We start from the raw sequence: 21314 nt of genomic DNA, 5'->3' as shown, positions 1-21314 counted from the left end.
TTGTCCTCATGGAAAGCATCAAAGAGCATGTGTGTGAATTCACACCAATAAATAAAAATTAAAAAATAATAATCTAGATATCCATATGTTCTAGTATAGTTTTACCAATCAATGTCCGGAATCTGTTTGGCACTTTACTTTTGATCATAGTTATCAAAGTAACAGAACAATTATATTAATGACACTGGTACATTCTGGTCTCCTTGGTTAACAGATGCCATCCAAGTATTTTCTTTTTCTCTGTCTTTCTTAGTTTAGCTACTGATGCTGTTGTGCTTCTAGCAGTTCTAAACTAGAGCCCTGCCTCACTGTTACTCCTTGGCGAAGAAAGTTCCAGAGCAGATGCAATCCCTACTCTTATGGTCTCTATTTGGAGAGTCTGTTCTGCCTGAGTTGAAAGTTAATGTGCTGACATAGGGGCATTGTTAGGACATGGCTTGAACTGGTGACTGAGTACCTGGTGAAGGGCTGTGGTTGGCCCAAGGAGAACAGCCAGATTGTTTGCACCTGTGCTCCTCACATGACCACAAAGGTGTAGACCCAGGGTGAAGCTACACTGGGCTCACATAAAGGCCAGCCACTGAAGGGAAAGCATCTCTTGGCCTTATACTGCTTCCTGACAGGGAGTGCTGCATAGCTAGAGAGCTCCTTCAATGTTTCAGTGAGTTCAGCTGTTCTTGATGTATATAACTCTTGACCTACCTGTGAATACTTTGCCTGGTATTGCTAAGAACCTGTTAGAAGGAATTTTGCATCTTCATGAGAAGAACAGCTGATGTGCCAAGAGAGGGGAAGAAGTCTCATCTTGTTCGTTTCTATTCATTCAAGAATCTATATATGTTTCTGGTTATAAACAGAATAAGTTGTGTTTGAGGTCTTCAGAGTGCAAGAGGAAATAGCTGTTTTCTATTCTTTGCATGCAGAATACTTTCATATTTTTTCTCCGTACCAGTTTGCTTAGAATTTTTTGATGAATTTCAATCCTTTTTTATGATGTATAATCAAGAAGTGAGTTTACGAGAATGGTTTGGGTTTGTTGTTGTTATTCAGTTGTGATTAGCAAGCTTGCACAGGTGAGACTTTGCTATTTCAGCTGTGTTTGAAAGAAATTTAGAGTAACTTTCCAAGTAGACTCTTATCTTGCTAACAGCTAACAACTTCAGAAAAGTTGGCCTATTCAGTCTCAGGCTTCAGTGAAAGCAAACAAAGTATAGCAAATATTGACTTACCACATGACATCTCAGTAAAGTAAATGTCTGTTTGTGTTCTCTTCTTATGTGTGGCATAGGATACATTGTGGAAAACAACAACAACAACAACAACAACAAAACCCACAACAAATATTCCAGAATTTCCTGATGCTACCTGGTGCGTTGTGTTCTGAACTATTTTAACTTTGATAAGAAGTTCACTAGATTAGTAAGTTGTTTTTTGTTGTAGTTGTATAATTTTATTTTTATTTTTTAGTTTCATCTCTTTATCTGACCTGTGAATACACAAATACCAGCCTGAACTATTTGACTTGACATGGAACTTTGAGCTAAACTCCTTTAGCTGATAAGAATAAACTTGAGATTCTTTTTTAGATGAATAATACACTTCATCTTTTCACATCAATCAAATGTCATGATGATGATTAATGCTATTAAGAAGTGTTTATTTGGTTTGTAGGCTACATACTATATATATTTTAGCAGTACACAAAAGGTATAAATAAAAAATAAGAGACAAGTTTGTATATTTGCATGAGTTTATTTGTGTAGTATAAGATGAGTAGATCAGAGTGAGAACTAATCATGTTAACTGAGAATAATTCATCAATTGTTTATTATTGCAAGGTACCTCTAAAATATTAGTGCAATTTCCCAGCACCTATGGGAAATGAGTCAACAATAGCATTAGTATTCTTGTTGAAATAAATAGAACACGTGTTTCATGAGACAACGTGGAATTCTTGTAAGTGCAAGTGTTAAATATATAGCATGTCCAATCTAGTCTCAGAGTCTAGTTGGATTTAACCTATATATTTTCTGAGCTAAGTTAGTGTAGTTTTTGAAGTTAGTATTGTTATATAGTGTAGTATTAAGTCAATGTTGTTAAAATGTTAATAGATAATCTCTTAGTGCAGTAAAGTGACTGCATAGTGCAAAGAAGTAACAGTGAAGGATATGCAATTTTTGAGGAGAGTCCACACAAGTATAGTTCCAATTGTCTCACCACAGAATTGTTTGCAGCAGGTCTGTTCTGCATGGAGTGCTCTCCCAGCGGTCTTGGGGCAGGTCCCAAAGGTTATGGCATCATCTGGAACTGGCTGGAATCTTGTCTGGATCTTCTCCTGCTCTGCTCCTGGGGAGGCTGTAGCACAGTAGTTATGTTTAAGGGAAAGGATGGTTTTAACTTTGAAATGATAAATATGTCCTTGACCCTATCCTAGTTTCCAATTATGCTCATGTTACAAAATCACTGCTTTCAGAGGGAAGGCACTGACTGAGAAGACTCGGCTTTCCCACGTGCAGTGGGAACTAAGACTAGGGGCTCCATTAGCTTCTTCTTCTATTTACTGCATTAGATATTTACAGTATTTTATCCCTTGGTATTCCACAGATAGCTAGCTCAGATGAAGTTGCTTTTGTTTAAAATTTATAGCTTTGATATCTGACAAGAAATGGGCACTTCAGTTCCTTTCCTTCTTTCTTGATTGCTGCAGGAAATTTACTATTTCTTTTCCCTGTCAGGCAGCACAGAGAGAATACAATTCCCACTGCTGCATTCATCTGCATTCATCACAAGCATTCATGTATATCTCTAAGCACCACTGATGAATTACATAACAGTACAGTGTAATTTCATAACAGTTTATTATATACCATACAGAATTTTTCTAATGGCTATAGGGCGAAAAGTAGCTGAGAAGCATATCCAGATCCTAATCTCGTCTTTACTAGACATAAAAGCTGTTTGACATATTGGCTCTCTTTCTGGTTTAGAATTGGAAATGAAGAGGCCTTTCCTTTGTCATCTGCTCATAAAACACTGCAATGTATTGTGTAAAGTTGAGATTGTAGTGGGAACTGTTCAAAGACCTGGAATGACTACTGAAGTAATTATTGTTGGTTGTGTAAAAATATACTTTGTACAGCTTCAAAAATGTAATGAAGCTGCTGAACTTTTAAAATTCTGCTGTGTCTTTAATTCCTTTCCTTTGTAGCTGGATAAAAAAAAAAAAAAAAAAAGAAAGAAACGGTTACAGTAAGTGCTGTAGTTCTTATTCTTTCAACAGAAGGATGGGATTATTTCAACTTTTGTATTAAAAAACCCTCACACATTAAATGAATTGCATTAAAGTGACATATTAATAACTTGGAGCTAGCAATTTCATTTCCCAGTGCCTACTTTGAGTCCTCATGGTCTAATGCATCTTAACTTCAAAGCAGTTTCTTCAGGATACAGGAATGGAGTTTGAGTGTGATTTCAACAATAACGATTACTTCTGACTTTGATAATTACTTATACATGCAAGGACAGTTGTGTCCGTCTCTTTTTTTAATTCCCTCCTGCCCCTCTGCTTTTTGAAGAGCTTTATAGTTGAACAGATTGCACGGACTGATTTTATGGACAGTGATGTGTGAAAATAAACGCTGTTGCAACATTTGATCAAAATATTTCTGTTTCTCAAAGTAACATAGAGGATAAAGGACGAATGCAAATTCTGCTCCAAGTGATAACAATTTTAATTAAAAATTGTGTTAAACTCATCTCATAAAGAAAGGGGCTAATGTTTTTATGAACAGGTCTTATTAGGGTATTCCTCTTACCTGAAATAGGAGTGACTTTTATTCACCCCTTACCTCTTCTGTTTAACTTTGCAGTTGCAGCCTGATTCATTAGGTTTAATTGCTGTAGTGTGCACTGTGTGTTGCTTAGGGTGCCAGTTGCTTTAGTGAGTGATGCAGCAGCAACTGGATTAAGATCCCAGGGAGATGCTCAGTGCTACTGCAAGTCTAAGAGATCATGTGTGGGCACTAGAGAGCATAGAATCCACGGCAGGTATGTGAAATCTCAGCTATAGAAGAGAGAAGTAAATGACTGTCCCACAGGATCTACTTGGAAGAGCCCAGGGAGTAGTTACTTCTGAAGCCAGCCTAGGAGAATTCCTATTACTTTCAAAATAAATTCGTGCATCTTTCAGGTAATATGTCAGGAAGTTCCTCTGTTCCTGTGAGAGTAGTCACAATTTATTTAAATTTATTATTTAACATTTATTATTGTTATTATTCATGCTTCACTACTGGAAGTGAGTAAAGGTAAACACTGGATGTAAGTAAAGGTATAATATTTGGCAAAACTTTTTGATTACTTATTTCTTCAATAACTAGGTCTTTCCCTTCCTATAGCTAGGTGTATTTCTTTATCTCAGTTTCTTTATAAAGGAATTAATCCATTTATTCAGTGTTTACACTATAAGAGGAAAAGACTATTTTTAGGCTAAGCAGAACCAGCAAAACCATTATGTAATGCAGATAAAAAGATTTCTGTTGACCATGATGTTCTTTAAGCTGCAGCATCAGTGCCCCGTCAATTAATGCTGAAGTAATTTTATAGCACTCACTTTTACATTGTATGGCATTATAATAATTATTATTTTAACTAGGGCATTGTATAGCTCTGGGTATTGATGATGAAAGATGCATTTTATGTTTTAAATGATGTCAAGAGCAAGAATACTTTATAGGTTAAGCAAGACGATTTGCAATTTTGCAACATTCATTTCCTGTAGGTATTGTCTGCATCTCAAGATTTGACCTTGTTTTTAACTCCAGGATTTAGGAGAAAGCTGGAGAACACTCAACCTTAAACCTGAATTAACATCACATTCTCTACTTCAAAGTGAAGAAAAAGTATTTGTTATTGGTGATACTGCTGAATGTACCTATAATCAGGTGAAATTTGTATACCGGCCTTCAGCTTTTCTTCACAGCTATTGATTCACCCTTGAAAACTAGATTGAGACTATAGACCACAGAAAATCCCATTCCAAGTTAATGATGTGGATTTCCATCATTAAAATTAATGTCAGAAAACTTAATCCATTTGCTGTATTGATTTGCTAATGAGAACACTTCTGTATTCTCCTGTGAATGTTACTTGTTTTGTACATTGGCAAAGCTCATGACCCTGACTGATCTCGAGATGATAGCTATTCTCAACAGGATTTTTTATAATTCATTACAAGTTTGTGTGAAAGATCTTTTTTTTTCCTGAAGAATTGCTGTTTTCTGAGCTTTGCCTTCTAATAATTAAGAAGTGAAGCTGAAAGAAAATATGGAATAATTTACAGACCATCAGTTTTGCAATTAGAAAAATACATCTTCTTTGACAAGGTGTATTTTTCAACAAGACAAAGCACATCCAAAAAAAAAAAAAAAAAGAATGCATTTTATGTGCAGAAAGAAGCTCTTGTCTTTTCATTCTATCACCTAAGGGAAAACATTCTGTAATAGTCTTTGACATCCTTTAAAATTAAGTTGTTGCCTTGACTGAAATGCCTGTGTGAGAAAGGAAGAAATCTTTTAGGTAGTGAATTATGAGCTTTGTTTTGTTACAGAGAGAATTGTGCAAAAGTTTGCAAAAGTTGAGGCGTCTCTCTCTCTCTATTTCAGAAAATACATGTTTTAAACCAACTCAGGTAAACCTTTTCTTTTGACTGCATTTGGCTTTTCTGTAAAGCAATTGCTATAGCATTAAAGTACTCATGGAATAGTAAAGATTATCAACAGGTGGCTTTTCTGCTTTCACTGATGGCTAGTTATTGTCTCACAGAGTCTGAAGAAGGACATTAGTTTATCACATTTCCCTTTCCAGATCTTCAAGTATCTTCTTTGACAAGCTGTATTTTTCAACAAGACAAAGCACATGAAGGGAGAAATGCGTTCAGAATCTTCAATTTCATGATATCAAGGAAAAATGGAAAACTCATTGTGACCTTACTTATTCTTCATGACTTTATAAGTTACAAAATATTAAAGTTCTACCTCTGTCCTGCTTGGAATATTATAAGCCAGTTCTTCGGCTTGGCATAAGCAGTACTTGTTGTCAAGGAGCATACTTGCTTGCAGAGAATGCTTGTTTACTACTTGATTTGCTCAGGCACTTTGCTTTTTACCTCCTCTCTCCTTTCAGCAGCTGCAAAATATACTTGAGAATAACTATGTTGCTCGCAAGCCACATGATATGCACTGTATTCTTGGCAGAATACCTCCCATGTACTTGATCACTGTGGAATCTCCCTTGCCCCTTATTCTGCACCATGAACAGAAGATAATCTAGATAATCTACCATGTAACTGGATAGAGGGGGGGAAATAAAAAAAAACAAAAAAACAACAACAACAAAAAAACTTGTTTGATAAAATTGTAAAATTCTAAAATACTGCAACTGTCATTTTAGATATAGTATGTTTCACACAATTTTCATATTTTTGAGGACATGTCAGTCCTCATCCAATTTCCTTTTCATGTCAGGAAGCATTCATTTGCTCTGTGGGGGGGACAGAGCACTGGCACAGGTTAGCCAGAAAGAACATGAGTCTCCTTCTTTAGAGATCTTCAAAAGACAGACATGGAATCCAAACATTGGCCTGAGCACCCTGCTCTAGCTGTCCCTGCTTGAGCAGCCGGTTGGACCAAACGGATCCAGAGGTCCCTTTCAACCTCAACCAGTCTTTATCTTCTCTTGGAAACAGGTATGCGTTCCCTTACTTTTTCACATGAGACAGTCATAGGAAGAACAATTGCTCCAAATACCTGGGGGAAAAAAAAAAAAAAGCTTATCCATATATCTTTTTTGAGGAGATCTCTCAGACTGTATTGAAATAAGTCACTACTGCATAGTAATGATATTTTTATACTGTCTGGATGTACTTTATCCAGGCCTCTCTTTCATGAGGCATCTCTGATGTAAAGAATTTAAAGAATAGAACTGAAAAGATAATATTTCTCTAAGGAATTAAGGGACCCCTTTATCATGGCTGGCCTTCCTGGGATGGGACTGCAGTGCTTGCTATTATACTTGCATTCTTGAAGGTTCAGTGTTTTTTAACTGTACTCTAGTTAACATATTTCTAAATAAACAAATACTTAAATGTCTAAAAAGCTGCAGAGTGAAATAGTGTTTCCTTTAGGGGATACTTGAAATGAAAAAGCTAGGAGAAAGTGGTAATACGAGGAGGCCAAGATACTACAGAAATGAGATGTATCAGAACTCAAACTTGCAAATGGCTAAGAATATTCCTTTGTGCATCTACATATTGCTTTCTAAATAGGCTACTTCATAAGAATTTTACCCTCTGTGATGTTCTTATTCCTTCTGCATTTATGGAAGCTGATGTTTTGTTCTTGGCTTCTGAGTCTAGGATAGCAATAGCAATTTGAGTTTCTCCTCCTGCTGGACAAAGGAAGGTGCTGTCAGCTAGAAGAGAAGCTGTATGTGCCCATTATTGGAAATGCTGGTGTCACGATCATAGTACTTATACCAAAATTCCCTGTTTTCTGCTAGTTTGAGACAGAAAAGGCTGTTCCTTATTCCTTTTGAGCAAACAAGCACATTTATTTTTTCTATTGTTTTTTCAAGTTTAATCTAAAGTGAAAGAAATAATACTTGAAGTTAGGTGTTGCTGGAAACTTGGTTATAATAACTTTGGACTTATTTTTTTATATAGCATAGAAAAAAGGGAGGTGGGCATCTTTTATAGAGCTGTCTAAAGAGTTTGTTCTTTTTTTAAGCATTTTTTTTTTCATTGATAGTAACCTTCAAAGGAGAAAGAACTTGTGAGAGATGCAATAATTTTGTTACTTGTTACTTTTGTTACTGACTACTAGAGTGAAGGGAGCCCCTTAAAATGTAATGCTAGCCTTTTGTCAGCAAGTAGTTTCTACATAGTGAAAATAATTTCATCTGCCATTTGCACTTGTGTCTTATTTTATGCATGCAGGTTTATCTATTTATTTAAAAGAAGTTGCATGCTATTGCTGAAACTGTCATCTGGCTTGTTGCTGCCAAATTGAGTGTGGCCCTGTTGTTTGTGAAGACTTCATACGATAACAGTGAGGCTAGAAATAAGGCATCTTTACTTTTCCCATTGTACATCACTCCTTTGAAGAAGTTTCAACTCCAATTAATGACACGGTCTGGTGAGTTGTTCTTGCACCACTATGATACTTTGTTAGGTATTTGGATGTATTGTCATCATCTAGAAGAAGACAAACTGAATAAGACCCATATGAGTCTTATAATCCGTTCAATATGGAGAGCAATAAAATATCTGGTGTTTGTATAAATAAATATATGTTCACATATGGCTAAAGTATATATGTATTTAGATCATTAAACAAGCTCACTAAACACATCTGTTTCCTTATAATAGATTATTTATTTGCAGGAATGGTTGAATTTTATTTAACTTAATTTTTGTCTAAAATACGAGGTTTCACTCTTAAAAATATATATATTGAAACATAACTTACTGCTATACTTTCTCAGTCTCTGCATATCCTCTTAATTTTTAAGCATCAAGATTTGTAAGCAGTAGAAAGACATAAGGAATAACGAGTGAATTGATGTCTTTTCCCCTAAGAAATATTAGGTAAGCTTTGGTTGCTTTTAAAATGACTATTATTTAATTTTAAACAAGTATTTCTAGGTAGTGAGCAAAATGAGAAATTTTCATAGGAAGATTTTATTTTCATACAGAAAGATTATTATTATTTCTTGTGGCCTTCTATGATGGAGTGACGGCATTGGTGGACGAAGGGAAGGCAACTGATGTCATTTACCTGGACCTGAGCAAGGCCTTTGACATGGTCCCCCATCACATCCTCATCTCCAAACTGGAGGGAAGTGGATTTGACGGGTGGACAACTAGATGGATAAGCAATTGGTTGAAAGGCCGCAGACAGAAGGTGGTGGTCAATGGCTCTATGTCCAGGTGGAGGCCGGTAACGAGCGGTGTCCCTCAAGGGTCTGTCTTGGGACCGGTGCTCTTTAACATCTTTATTAATGACATTGATGAGGGAATGGAGTGCACCCTCAGCAAGTTTGCTGATGACACCAAGCTGAGTGGTGCAGTCGATACGGTGGAGGGAATGGAGGCCATTCAGAGGGACCTTGACAGGCTGGAAAGCTGGGCTCGGGTGAACCTAATGAGGTTCAATAAGGCAAAGTGCAAGGTTTTGCACTTGGGCCGGAAGAACCCCAGGCACCTGTACAGGCTGGGGGGAGTTGTCCTTGAGAGCAGCTCGGCAGAGAAAGACCTAGGGGTCCTGATAGATGAGAAACTTAACATGAGCCAGCAGTGCGCTCTGGCAGCCCGGAAAGCAAATGGGATCCTGGGCTCCATCAGGAGAGGGGTGGTCAGCAGGGATAGGGAGGTGATTGTCCCTCTCTACTCTGCTCTTGTGAGGCCCCATCTGGAGTACTGTGTTCAGGTGTGGAGCCCTCAGTACAAAAAAGACATGGAGATTTTGGAAAGGGTCCAGAGGAGGGCCACGAAGATGATCAGGGGGCTGGAGCACCTCCCCTATGAGGACAGGCTGAGGGAGTTGGGTTTGTTCAGCCTGGAGAAGAGAAGGTTGCGGGGCGACCTCATTGCAGCCTTTCAATATCTGAAGGGAACTTACTCCCAGGAGGGGAGTAAACTCTTCATAAGGGCTGATAATAGCAGGACACGGGGAAATGGTTTTAAGTTAAAAGAGGGAAGATTTAGGTTGGATGTTAGGGGGAAGTTTTTTACTAGGAGGGTGGTTAGGTCCTGGAACAGGCTGCCCAGGGATGTTGTGGATGCCCCGTCCTTGGAGGTGTTCAAGACCAGGTTGGACGAGGCTCTGGGCAACCTGATCTAGTAAAGGTGTATGTTTGGTGGCCCTGCTAGGCAGGGGGGTTGGAACTACATGATCCTTGAGGTCCCCTCCAACCCAGGTCATTCTGTGATTCTGTGATTCTGTGATTTCTTGCTCAGGATTGAAAATTGCCGAACCTAGGAATGAAACTAAAGATCCTCCTGATTGTAGTAAATTCTTCCTTGCAGGTGGGCCATACATCCTCTCTGCTGGAGCAGACTCATTCTATTTACATTCTATTTACATTTATCTAGTAAAATTGCTTGCACTGAACTGACTATTTGGTGCAGTGGTATCAACAGGATTAGTAGTTCACCAGGTTCACTTTTATTGAATTGAACAATGGTTATGCATATGAAGTACTTTAGGAAATCAATGCTATCTCTTTCTAACTTCTATTGATCCATATATACATTAAGTATCACGTATCAGATATACTGTCCTGTTAGGTCATAGAATCACAGAATCGTTTCACTTGGAAGGGACCTTTAAAGGTCAGCTAGTCCAACTCCCCTTCAATAAACAGGGATGCCTACAGCTACATGAGGGTGCTCAGAGCCTGGTCCAGCCTGTCTTAAAAGTCTGCAGGGACAGGGCATGAACCACTGCTCTGGGCAACCTGTTCCAGTGCCTCACTACCCTTACTGTAAAAACAAAACAAAACAAAAAACCTTCTTCTTTATACCAACAACCTAAATCTACCCTCTTTAAGTTTGAAACCCTTGATCTGTCACAACAGACCCTGCTAAAGAGTCTGTCCCTTTCTTCCTTATAGCCCCCCTTTAAATACTGGAAGGCTGCTATCAGGTCACTGTGAAATCTTCCCTTCTCCAGGCTGAACAGCTCCAGCTCTTCTAGCCTGTCCTTGCAGGAGAGGTATTTCATCCCTCAAATCATTTTTGTGGCCCTTCTCTGGATTGGATCCAACAGGTCTATGTCTCTCCTGTACTGAGTACTCTATATCTGGACACAGTACTCAAGATGAGTTCTCAGCAGCACGGAGTAGAGGGGCAGGATTACCTCTCGCCCTGCTGGCTGTGCTTGTTTTGATGCAGCATAGGATATGGCTGGCTTTCTGGGCTGTGAGGACACGCTTCTGGTTCATGTCCAGTTTGCCATCCATCAGTACCCCCCAGGTCCTTTTCAGAAGGCCTGTGCTCTCTCCTTTCATCCCCCATCTTGTACTGGTAGCTGGGGTTTCCACAATCCAGGTGCATGACCTTATACTTGGATTTGTTGAACTTCATGAGGTTCACTTGGGCCCACTGCTTGAGCCTGTCTAGATCTTTCTGGATGGCATTCCATCCCTCTGTTGTGTCAAATGGACTACGTAGCTTGATGTCATCTGCAAACTTGCCGAGGGTGTACTTGATCCCAGTATTGAAGTCATTGATGAAGGCATAAAAGAATGTCAGTCACAGTACTGATCTCCGAGGGACACTATTTGTCACCGATCTCCATCTGGTCGTGGAACCATTGACCATTAGTCTCTGGATACCATCTCTCAAAAAGTTCCTCATCATTGAACAGTTGATCAAATCTGTATGTTTCCAATTCAGAGAGAAGGATCTTGTAGAGGACTCTATCAATGGACTTGTTGAAGTCCAGATAGATGACATCGGTGGCTGTCCCTGTGTCATAGAAGGCAACTATGGTCAGGCAGGACCTGCCACTAGTGAAGCCATACTTGTCTTGGTATCACCTCCCTGCCTTCCATGTGCCGTAGCCTAGGGTTGTCAAACAGGCTTCCTAGAGAGATTCTTGGTGCCTCATGCCTGTTAGTGTAAAGGAGGCATTAGAACAATGCCCCCAAGAATGTGCTTTATCTTTTGTTTAGCCCTGAAATGGTTAGGCAATTGGACTTGATCTTTGTAAGTCTCTTCCAGCTACACAGTACCATGCAATGCACAGCTTCTCTTGAAAATCCTCTGTGAAGTGTCTCTTCAGCAGCTGACATATGCTGAAAGGTTGGTGTTTTTAGCGGTCCTGTGACCCCAAAATATGTTACTTGGTCTCATCACTACCAATGCTTGATCTCGTATAATTTTTTTGCATAAAATCTAGCAATTATGTTAATGTTGTCAAAGGAAGTACACAGCTTTAGCGTTTTTTTCATATTTTTTTTAAAACAAAAGGACGATATTCATCTTATAAATACATTTTTAATTTTATCATGTGACTTTCTTCCTGCATTGAACTTAAAACCAGCATGCTTTCTTCACCAAGCAGTCCTCTCACATAGATGAGAGAGCAATATTTAACTCATCTGGTCTCTGCTGCAAGTCTGATGGTAGCCTAAAATGCTCCATTTTGCACCTGATATAGCCATCACCTATCTTGAAAATAAATTGTCCTAATCTATATCAGTGATCGACAGATTTGTGGCAGGTGCTCATGTAAAGAATCCCTCATATGCTCTGCTTGCCATGATGAGTCACAGAGGGTCTGTGGTACTGCCTTGTCAGCACAGCATTTTGATTAAGAATTACTAGAACATTCATTTTTCAATGTATGTAATGAAATAACTTTAAAGGCTTCATAGAAAACACTTTTCCTTCTTTGCTTTTTCCTGTTGTCACTCCAACATGCCAAAGGTTAAAATCTGAAGTATTCTTGCTTTTGGGTGCATAAATATGCTACCACAGTGTTCCTCACCAGACTGATTGATGATGAGATGTCACTGGAATTAAAAAGACACTGACTGTATAATTTTCACAGTTTAAAAGATTAGTTTCTAGTAGAGAAAAATTACAGATTGTTCAGGTTTCAACATTGCTTGTAAACGTACCCCACAGGTGTACAATACCCCTCCATATTTATGCTCTTCAAGCTTGAATATATTTTGTCTCACTACACCACTCACTCTAACACAAATATAAAGCCTGGAAAAAATATGTTTATAGTCATGCCACAGAAGTTGAGCATAACAGAAATCGTAGTCTAAGAAGTTGATATTCCGAACCAATTCCTGAACATTTGGGTTGTAGAAATACAGGCAGTTAAGTACTCCAGGCAAATTCAGGTTTGAAACAATTGGGAAATTACATGGTACTTGTATGGTTATGTGGTTTAGAAGTACACAGCTGCCTAAAATTTATTCACTGCTTATTCAGAGATTCATACTAGACACCAAATTTTTATTTTCCACTATGTTCAGAAGACTGCTTAAAGCAACTGTAGGAATTTCCATCTATAAATAAAAATATTTTTATAAAAATGAATATATATCACTTCTATATAATGCACATGTAAAATGTATAAATATACTGTATATTATATGTAGAATAATTGCCTTTCATAATTCTGGTATTTTTTCACTGCTTTATCTTTGAATTATCAATTAAAAAATCAATTAAAAAAAAAACAACATAAACAAGTAGCATGATCTAACCAAAAAGAAACAAAAAACATGATGACACAAGAAAGGACAATGAAGTTGTCAGTTAGGCTGGCAGCATCTGGTCTCTGTGACCTTGCAGCTCTATTCCCAGTACTTATTGTATATGACTAAATTGGGTGTCTGAAAATTAGCATTGTCAAAAGCTATTATGAGTTACTGCTTGATTTGCTACTTACGTTCATTACTCTAAATGCTGTGGAAGGGCAAAAGCAGACTGCTTAAAAATTAATATAGGTCTGACTGTTTGACTTGTGAAATATAGATGTGACAAAAGCTTTTGTGAATCTCTTTTCTGTTGTTGACATCATCCCTTCTGTGCAGCTGTTTTGTGATTCAAGCAGTTTCTTGCAGCTCTAGTTAGAGATAGTATAAGATAGAGTTGATGTTCAGCCTCAGAGATCTTTTGAATGTTTTTGATTTTGCATTAATACACACTTCTGTAACTACAGAAAAGACTAAACTACGTTTTGACAACTACACAGATTATCATCAGAAGACAAAATTCATTAGGGGTACTATACAGCGAAAACAGTGTTAGGAAAGACTTGGAGTAGAGCCTGGGATATGTGTGGTAAATTTTTTTTTTCCTTACAGAAAAACAAAACAAAATTGAAAATCTTTTCTACTGCAAACATGTCCTAGTTTTTTATTACTGTCAAATATTCATTAATCACACTTAAGACAGGTGGGTCTGTGTATGTGGACATTTGAGATTTATTATTTTGAGTAGGCTTTGTTGTCTTAGATTTCCTAGTCCTAACAAGGGCTCAAGAATCATGGTGTTATACTTCTGCACAACCTTGTTCTTCCTTTCTGTAAAATTCCAATTGACCAGTGTCTTCCTTCTGACCCATACAGTATCCTCATTAGCCTCTTTTGGATTTCTGATTGCCCTGAGGAAGTTTTATATTTCACATTCTTCTAACTAGATATCAAACTCTTCTCTCCTGAATGCTGTGAGTCTATACTGGCTCATAACTTCAAGTTAAGCAAATATGTTTCATGGAAAATGAGTAAGCTGACTTCCTAGTTTAAGAATATTCTAATAAGACTGCTGTCAGTTCTTGCCTTTCAAACAATAATAAAAAGGAAATAATTGTATCTCATGGATGGAGGAGACTACAGGTTTCTTAAGTAGATGTAACAAAGAACTGTTTGTCCTGCAACTATGTATGACATTTTGATGGAAGCTGATATCCTGAGTGAAAATGTTTTATAAGCCTAAGTTACCTTTCAGTAGTCAGTTTAAAAAAAAAATAATTAAAAAAAAACCTCTCACTTTACCTGACTAATATCAAGTTAAGAAATTCTTTGACAGTAGATTAATAAAATGTCCAAAAATTAGGAAGTTTTTGTTTATTTATATCACTTGATCTCTTCATTTGCCCAAATAACTACTTTTCTACATTGCTGACAAATTTCTGACAAAGGAATTTGGATTTAACATGAAGAAACTTTGTTAAATGGAGTATAATATCCTGACTTACAAGGCGATTGGTTTGTATTCGAATTTAACATCAGAATAATAAATAGCTCTCTGGTGTCCATCATGAACACGACAGGAGGCGAAGGGTTGGGAGTGATAGGCAGTCTCAATTTGACTTCCTAAACTACATGCTTTAAAAAATACACATGATCTGCAGCACTGTCTGTTGGGAAAAACTGGCTAGCATAGACAAAATCAAGGAAACGGTAGCCATATGAGTTCATTGGAGGAGAATCATCTACTTAAAATTTTCTTTTCTAAGACACCACTTTAAAGGAAATATTATATATTACTCTGATCTTCGGCTACTTGTGTATATTGTAAACATTTTTTTATCCAACAGATTATTAGAAACAGAATGCTATCTTAGGTAATTTATGCATCACAGATATTTCATAGAATTCATGAATTCTACTGCCTACAGTGCTGCTACTTGCTAGTCAACAGTTCTTGAAAAATCTACATGATTCTGATGTTTCAAAAATACATTTACTTTTTTTAAACTAATTTAAGAGCAGTTAGATCTTGCAATTCAGCTGATAAATGAATTAAAAAAAAAAAATAAAAAAAATCCATCTTCACTTCTCAACATCGTGATAAATTACCTGAAAGCTTCTTTCTACTTTCCTGTGAAGAATGTCAAAGGCACAGATGGTTGCAAATAAAATATCAAATGCTCACCTGGTAACTGAGAAATTGAATAGCATTAATTAATATTCTGTGAGAACAAATAAATGCAGGAAATTCCAAATGATATGATTTTATCTGAATAGGTTTCTAGCATCAACTAAGGCTATATTTAAACATGGTGAGCACATTAGCACAAGCTGGTAATAGATAAATAAAACTCAGAGATAATTAAGCTTTGAGTGAAGCATTAGAAATATAGTAAAAGTGCCTCTGTTTACTAATTTTATGTCAAAGACAGTGTCTACTCAAGTAAAGAAAAATGTTTCAATTATTGTTTCATAGCATATACTTGAGCAATTTTGTAAGGATAATATATGCTGTTTCCTTATGTTGTGATTTTAGTCCCTAAATGCCTATAAAACCAGTACTAGCTATACCAGTGTTCTTATGACTGGTAATGAGTGTTTGGGGGATGATTTTTGAAGAAGAGACAGAAACCAAGTTGAATTTGTGCAATTTTACTGTACAATAGGGTATAACCTTTTATACATGACATGAAAGTAATTTTTTTTTTTTAAGATTTGACTAGTTTGTTATAGCATTCTGAAACTCAAAAAGGAGCTAGAATGGGTTAGAATTTTAGTAAATAAATTGATTTATTCACAAAAGGGAGTATCTAATTTTAAATACATTACAGTACATAGTACATTAAAAAATTCCTGGAACCAAGAAGGAATTCTGAATGTTTATTATACACGTTTTCCTATAGATGTCTGTTTTCTTCAACAAGGAAAAATCACATCTGGAGTTGAGGAGATATCTTATGAATCGGGTGTGATGTCTTAAATGGACAAGAACATTTCACAGGAGGATCTGAATTACTCCAAAGTAAAAATAATAAAGGTTTTTTTGCGCTCTATTTTTCTCTTTTCCTTTCAAAAGGGAATTTCCATACTGCATCTAATGATTGAGAGTTAGGTTGTTTTTATGAGTTGTTAGAATTCACTCTGCTGGTGCTTAAGAAACATCTATTGAGATTTAGCCCTTTACCCAGCATCAGTAAAACAGGAATAGAAAGTCTACCCATGTGAAAATTACAGAAGACCATCAAAGTGAAAGATACCTTCCATTAATAAGGTGGGTCATTCCTGCATTAATGATTAATCTTAGGTTTTTCTCCAGCTCTGTATACCGCTAATATTTTGTGGAGCAAATTAAAGGACAATTTAAAACATCAGTTCAATCCTGTTACAGATCTCGTAAGTATTTTAAGATTTGGATAAATGATTTTCTCCTTCAAACTCTACATACTAGATGAAATTGTGGAAAGGAGAGCTTTATTCCAGCTTTGTTCATGACATAGCAAGTCATGTAAGCAAATATAAGAGTTACTTTTTTAGTCTAAAATAGTTTATAGTGTCAATATAATAGTGTCAATCTTTTTCTAAATGGTAGTTAGGGGATAAAGTAATGAATAATACTCTTTAAAAGTAGTCTAGGCAAACAGAATCTACAAATCCTATTGATTTTGTTTATCTTCCTCTTTATTTTGTTGCTGTGATTAGTTTTAATCGTAGTTTCTATTAAAAACACTTTGTAAACTATTTCAGTCTCTCAGTTTGCTGCTCTAATTTGTATGCAGCCATCTTCAGAGGTTGGGATGAATTCATTTGCTGTGATAAGCAGCAGGTGCTCTGTGTGGTGGCCCTATCTGATAGATGTACAATGAGGCTGTGTGTTGTGTTCTTAATATTTTCCCGATAAGAATTATCCTATTGTAGTTTAGCTATGATGTTCCTGAAAAATTACATTTCAAAGTCACTTACTTGTGCAGATGGTGTCACAGAAGCTGTATATGTGTAGCTGTATTTGAGCACCTGTGAAAGACAGAGATTTTATGGAATGAAGAAAAGAAATTTCTGGCAGACACCACTACGGATTGAATTACCAGAATGTGAAATTTCTATTAGGTGCAGCTGTTTCTCTTTCTTCTATTCTTATCACCATTACCGTGTCCTCCATTTTAAGAGACATGAAGTACAAGCACCCTACACACTAAAACAAAAACAACTGTCTCCCTCCTTTCCCCAACGCCTCTCTATGACAAGAAGATAAGAATGATTCAGTTTCTTGTTCATTCTCTTCGGCAGATCTGCTGTTTAACAGGATATGAGAAATTCCATCAGGCACCCTTAACAAACTGACGGATTCAGACTCTCTAAGTCTGCTATTTTCCATTGGTAGCTACAGTTTCTGAACCAATCATTATTTTAGTTCCCCAAAATAGATATATAAACTATGGTAGTTATTCTCTTTGCCCTCATAAAACACATGCATAATATTGGAATACTCATATTCCTTTTTCTTTGTTTGCAGTATATATAGAAATAGATAGAAATAGATAAATAATGCAACTTTTCTTATAAATGTTTTGACTTGGCAATTCAGCTGCTATGATGTTACTTCAAAAATGTATATTTAAATATCTGGGTTTTCAGAAGTAAACACAAAAATGTATCTAAGTATAAAACACAGTAAGGATGAAGGAAAAAATAGAGGCAGGTTTCTGATAAGAAGTGAGGTAGTGTGACCGATTTTAAGTGTATAGAGAAATAATATATCACCAGACAAATGATGGTACCTGTTTTCACTGCTTTGGTGAAAACATGCCTTGAGGTACTCTGTCATTGCTTCATTCTGGCAAATGACAAATGATAAATACTCTTACTAAAAGTGATTAAATATCTGTGAGAATTGTGGTAATGGTTAAAAAAACAACCAACAACAACAATGAAAAAACAGATGAAAGGCCTTATGTATACATAACAAGAACTTGATAGTATGATTAGAAACTCATAAGTCTTTCTTAGGTTTGATTTCCAATCCTTGATCTCTTGACAGTCTTCAGGACTCACAGTGTCAGGGATTACCATCCCATGTTGTCCAGCGTTGTTCCTTCTACACATCTTCTGTTCCGCAGAGTGGGCATCTGCATGTCTTGACAGCTGCCTGACCTGAGATAGGCAGTGCCATAGTGAACAAAACTGGCTTTTCAAAACCTGGATTAGGTTTATCACAGTTCACATTCCTTCAAAATGTGCCAAAAAAGGGGCAGAGATGAAAATGAAAAAAAAAATATTTTCATAAACCCCTGTGTCCTTTGTGAATGTAATTTGAGTTCTTCCCATCTAAAAGCAATGGATAGAACTGGAGGAGACAGTAGAAAAAGGAAGCAGCCATGGCTCAAATTATGGAATGATAACAGGTAAATGAAAAATGAGAATATGATTTTTCTGCTCAAATAAGAGGTACACAGAGGAGACTTATAACTGAGATGTCTAGAATCTTAAGGGCTGTCAAGAAATGAATTAGCCTCTGAACTCACTATTTTTATTTATTTATTTTAAAAAGAGGGAAGAGATCAAATAAGATGACAAATAGTACCTTCCACTTGGTGTGGGCTTCGTACTAAGTGAATTTTAAGTTTTCACTTTGTAAAAAATGTTTGTTTAAAATAAGGTTGAAATATCTTTCTTGATGGAGTCAGAAACAAGAACTGAAAAGAGGAACTGACAAATATGTGAAGAAAGTCTCTGGTGACAAATATGTATTTAAATATAATGAAACATTAGTTTGTCTCAGTGCTCTTGGTCTCTCCAGCGTGGATATGTTTGTAGTTTTAATGTTGGTGTTTGATAGAGTTCAAGATGCTGTGAAGTATCTTCAACTTTCATTAATTAGAAAAGAAAGAGAGGTAGTGTATTATTTTGCTGATGCAGCCATGTTAAAATTTGTCTTGAATTCTCAAGATGGCACAGTATATTTATTACCTTCTGCCTTAAATTCTGATATTGGTCACATAGTGCACTCAATCCTGGAGATGGCTGCGTTCAGCGTGAGACGAGTATATATTCCACTACATTAAATTTGTAAAAGATTTTGGGATTCTTTGAGATGAAATGAGCTATATAAATGCAAGCTGGTATTATGTTTGCAAAATGTCTGTGACTGAAAAGATCAATCTTCCAGAACAATGTCAGTAGAAATAACCAGTTCATTATTTCTGGAGTCTGAGAATAAGAAGGGAATAGGAAATAAACCCAGAGAACTGGATAAAAGCTATCTGTTTTGGTGTTTTTTCCTTCCTGAAAGAAAATGGTGGATTCTAGCTAGTATCAAATAATGCCTTGAACTTGGCCTTTCACAGATCATGTATGCTATTATATATAATAATCTGTGTTTCTACACGAAGAAATATTGTAGCAGTTTTGCACATATGAGACATATTTCAATAAATCTGTGATTAACTGTGTAAAAACATTTCAATTTTTAGGAAGTATTATTTAATAATAGAAAAATCTGCCTAGGTGTTGATATGTTATAATCTATTAGTTGCCAAGTGCGTAGCTTCTTTCAGCTCTAGTAGAAAACCTGCCTGTTTTCTGCATGGAATCTGAGAGTGTGTTCTCTTCTGAAATTCTTGCAGCTGTACTGTGTACAAGGAGTTAGGAGGAGATTTAACCAGGACAGCTGACCCAAACTGACCAAAGAGATATCCAATACCAAATGGCAATGCACTCAGCAATAAAAGCTGGGACAAGGAAAGAGGAAGGGATGAAATGTTGGAATTGATGATATTTGTCTTCCCAAGTAACTCTTAGGTATGATGGGCCTTGCTTCCCTGGAAGTGGCTGAACATCTGCCAGCTGATGGAAGTAGTGAATGAATTCATTGTTTTGCTTTGCTTGCATGCATAGCTTTTGTACTGCCTAGTAAACGATCTTTGTCTCAATCCATGAGTTCTCACACTTCAAGCTTTTCTGGTTCTCTTCTTCATCCTATTTGGGTAAAGTGAGCAAGTGGCCATGTGGTGCTGAGCTGCTGCCTGGTTAAACCACAAGAAGGAAGCTGAGAATAGCATGCCAAGCAGATAAGACCGCTTATATTCTAGGATATTCTATATCAAATTTCTCCACTTTTGTAGGACCAAAAGGAGAGGCCTGGTGTTCTCTGTGCTGCATGTAGTATCTGTGCACCATTGAACTGGCTTGTGTGCATCAAAATATTGTTTTTTATGGAAGTATATGACAGATCATATAGAATAACTAATACAGACATATTAAGAACAAAGTGTAGCATTTTAATCTTAACTACAGTAAGATACTGTCCACAATGGTAGGGCAAACGAGTATTTCTGTCTTTCTGAAATGTACACCTGAACTCAGAAGGCCTGCTTAAATAACTTAGCAGACACTGGAGCAGGTGTAACCTAGTAGTAATTTGTTATATAATATAGTTTTATTCTATATTGCAAGATAACAAGAACATGTAAAATTCCAATTTCACAGGAAACAAAGCAATAGAAATTGAAGTATATTTACAAAAATCTGCAGAATTAGTTTACTGTTATTTGTTAGATTGCTTATTATTCCTGCTTATTGGTAATTACTAGCTTTGTTTAAAATGTTTCTATTTTGGAAAGAATTTCAAATATAAGTTCAAATATTGGTTTTGTTATGTAGAAAACAATTTGGTTGTTGTTTTTGTTTTTTCTATTTTCCATTAGAAATTTGACAACTATTGTTCTCCAGAACAAAAGTCTTTCATGCAGTTGAGTGACAGTAAAAACAGTTTCTGAGTTTATAGGTTCTGATTTATAGATAATTACAGGGAAATATTAATTATTAATAAACCTTAGGCTGAAAACTAATTTCTCAACATGGCTGATGCAAAGAAACAAATACCATAGAGTAACTTCTGTGGAAATTGTTATAGTCAGGAAACAACTAGAAAACAGAATAAAGCACCACATAATATTCTCAAAGAAGTCATTCAAAGTTTAATTACTTGAGATAGAATGTACCAGAAGTCATTATTGATCTCTTTGGAAGCTTTTGGTTCATAG

At 36.5% G+C, this 21314-nt stretch overlaps 3 long non-coding RNA genes across 4 annotated transcripts; 2 read left to right on the top strand and 1 right to left on the bottom strand.

Annotated features, from left to right (window-relative positions):
* The first annotated feature begins 574 nt into the window (after positions 1-574).
* Positions 575-3707, top strand: LOC116242225 (uncharacterized). Its single transcript, XR_004169692.2, has 3 exons — positions 575-661; positions 1289-1368; positions 2235-3707. It is a non-coding gene; the product is annotated as an uncharacterized LOC116242225 (long non-coding RNA).
* A 2324-nt stretch (positions 3708-6031) lies between these two features.
* On the bottom strand, positions 6032-11177 carry LOC149918592 (uncharacterized). 2 transcript variants are annotated; one of them, XR_016465590.1, is made up of 4 exons: positions 10914-11177; positions 7343-7443; positions 6759-6803; positions 6032-6183 (listed from the first exon to the last, which is right to left on the bottom strand). It is a non-coding gene; the product is annotated as an uncharacterized LOC149918592 (long non-coding RNA). The 2 variants fall into 2 exon arrangements; XR_016465591.1 differs by having other exon boundaries at positions 7343-7440.
* Positions 11178-11333: 156 nt separating this feature from the next.
* LOC149918591 (uncharacterized) lies at positions 11334-16302 on the top strand. Its single transcript, XR_016465592.1, has 3 exons — positions 11334-11435; positions 11780-11860; positions 16179-16302. It is a non-coding gene; the product is annotated as an uncharacterized LOC149918591 (long non-coding RNA).
* The last annotated feature ends 5012 nt before the right edge of the window (positions 16303-21314 follow it).

This window comes from Phasianus colchicus, chromosome 3 (genome assembly GCF_987193195.1).
Source record: "Phasianus colchicus chromosome 3, bPhaCol1.hap1.1, whole genome shotgun sequence".
NCBI lineage: Eukaryota > Metazoa > Chordata > Aves > Galliformes > Phasianidae > Phasianus > Phasianus colchicus.
This window is presented reverse-complemented; position numbering and strand designations above follow the sequence as displayed.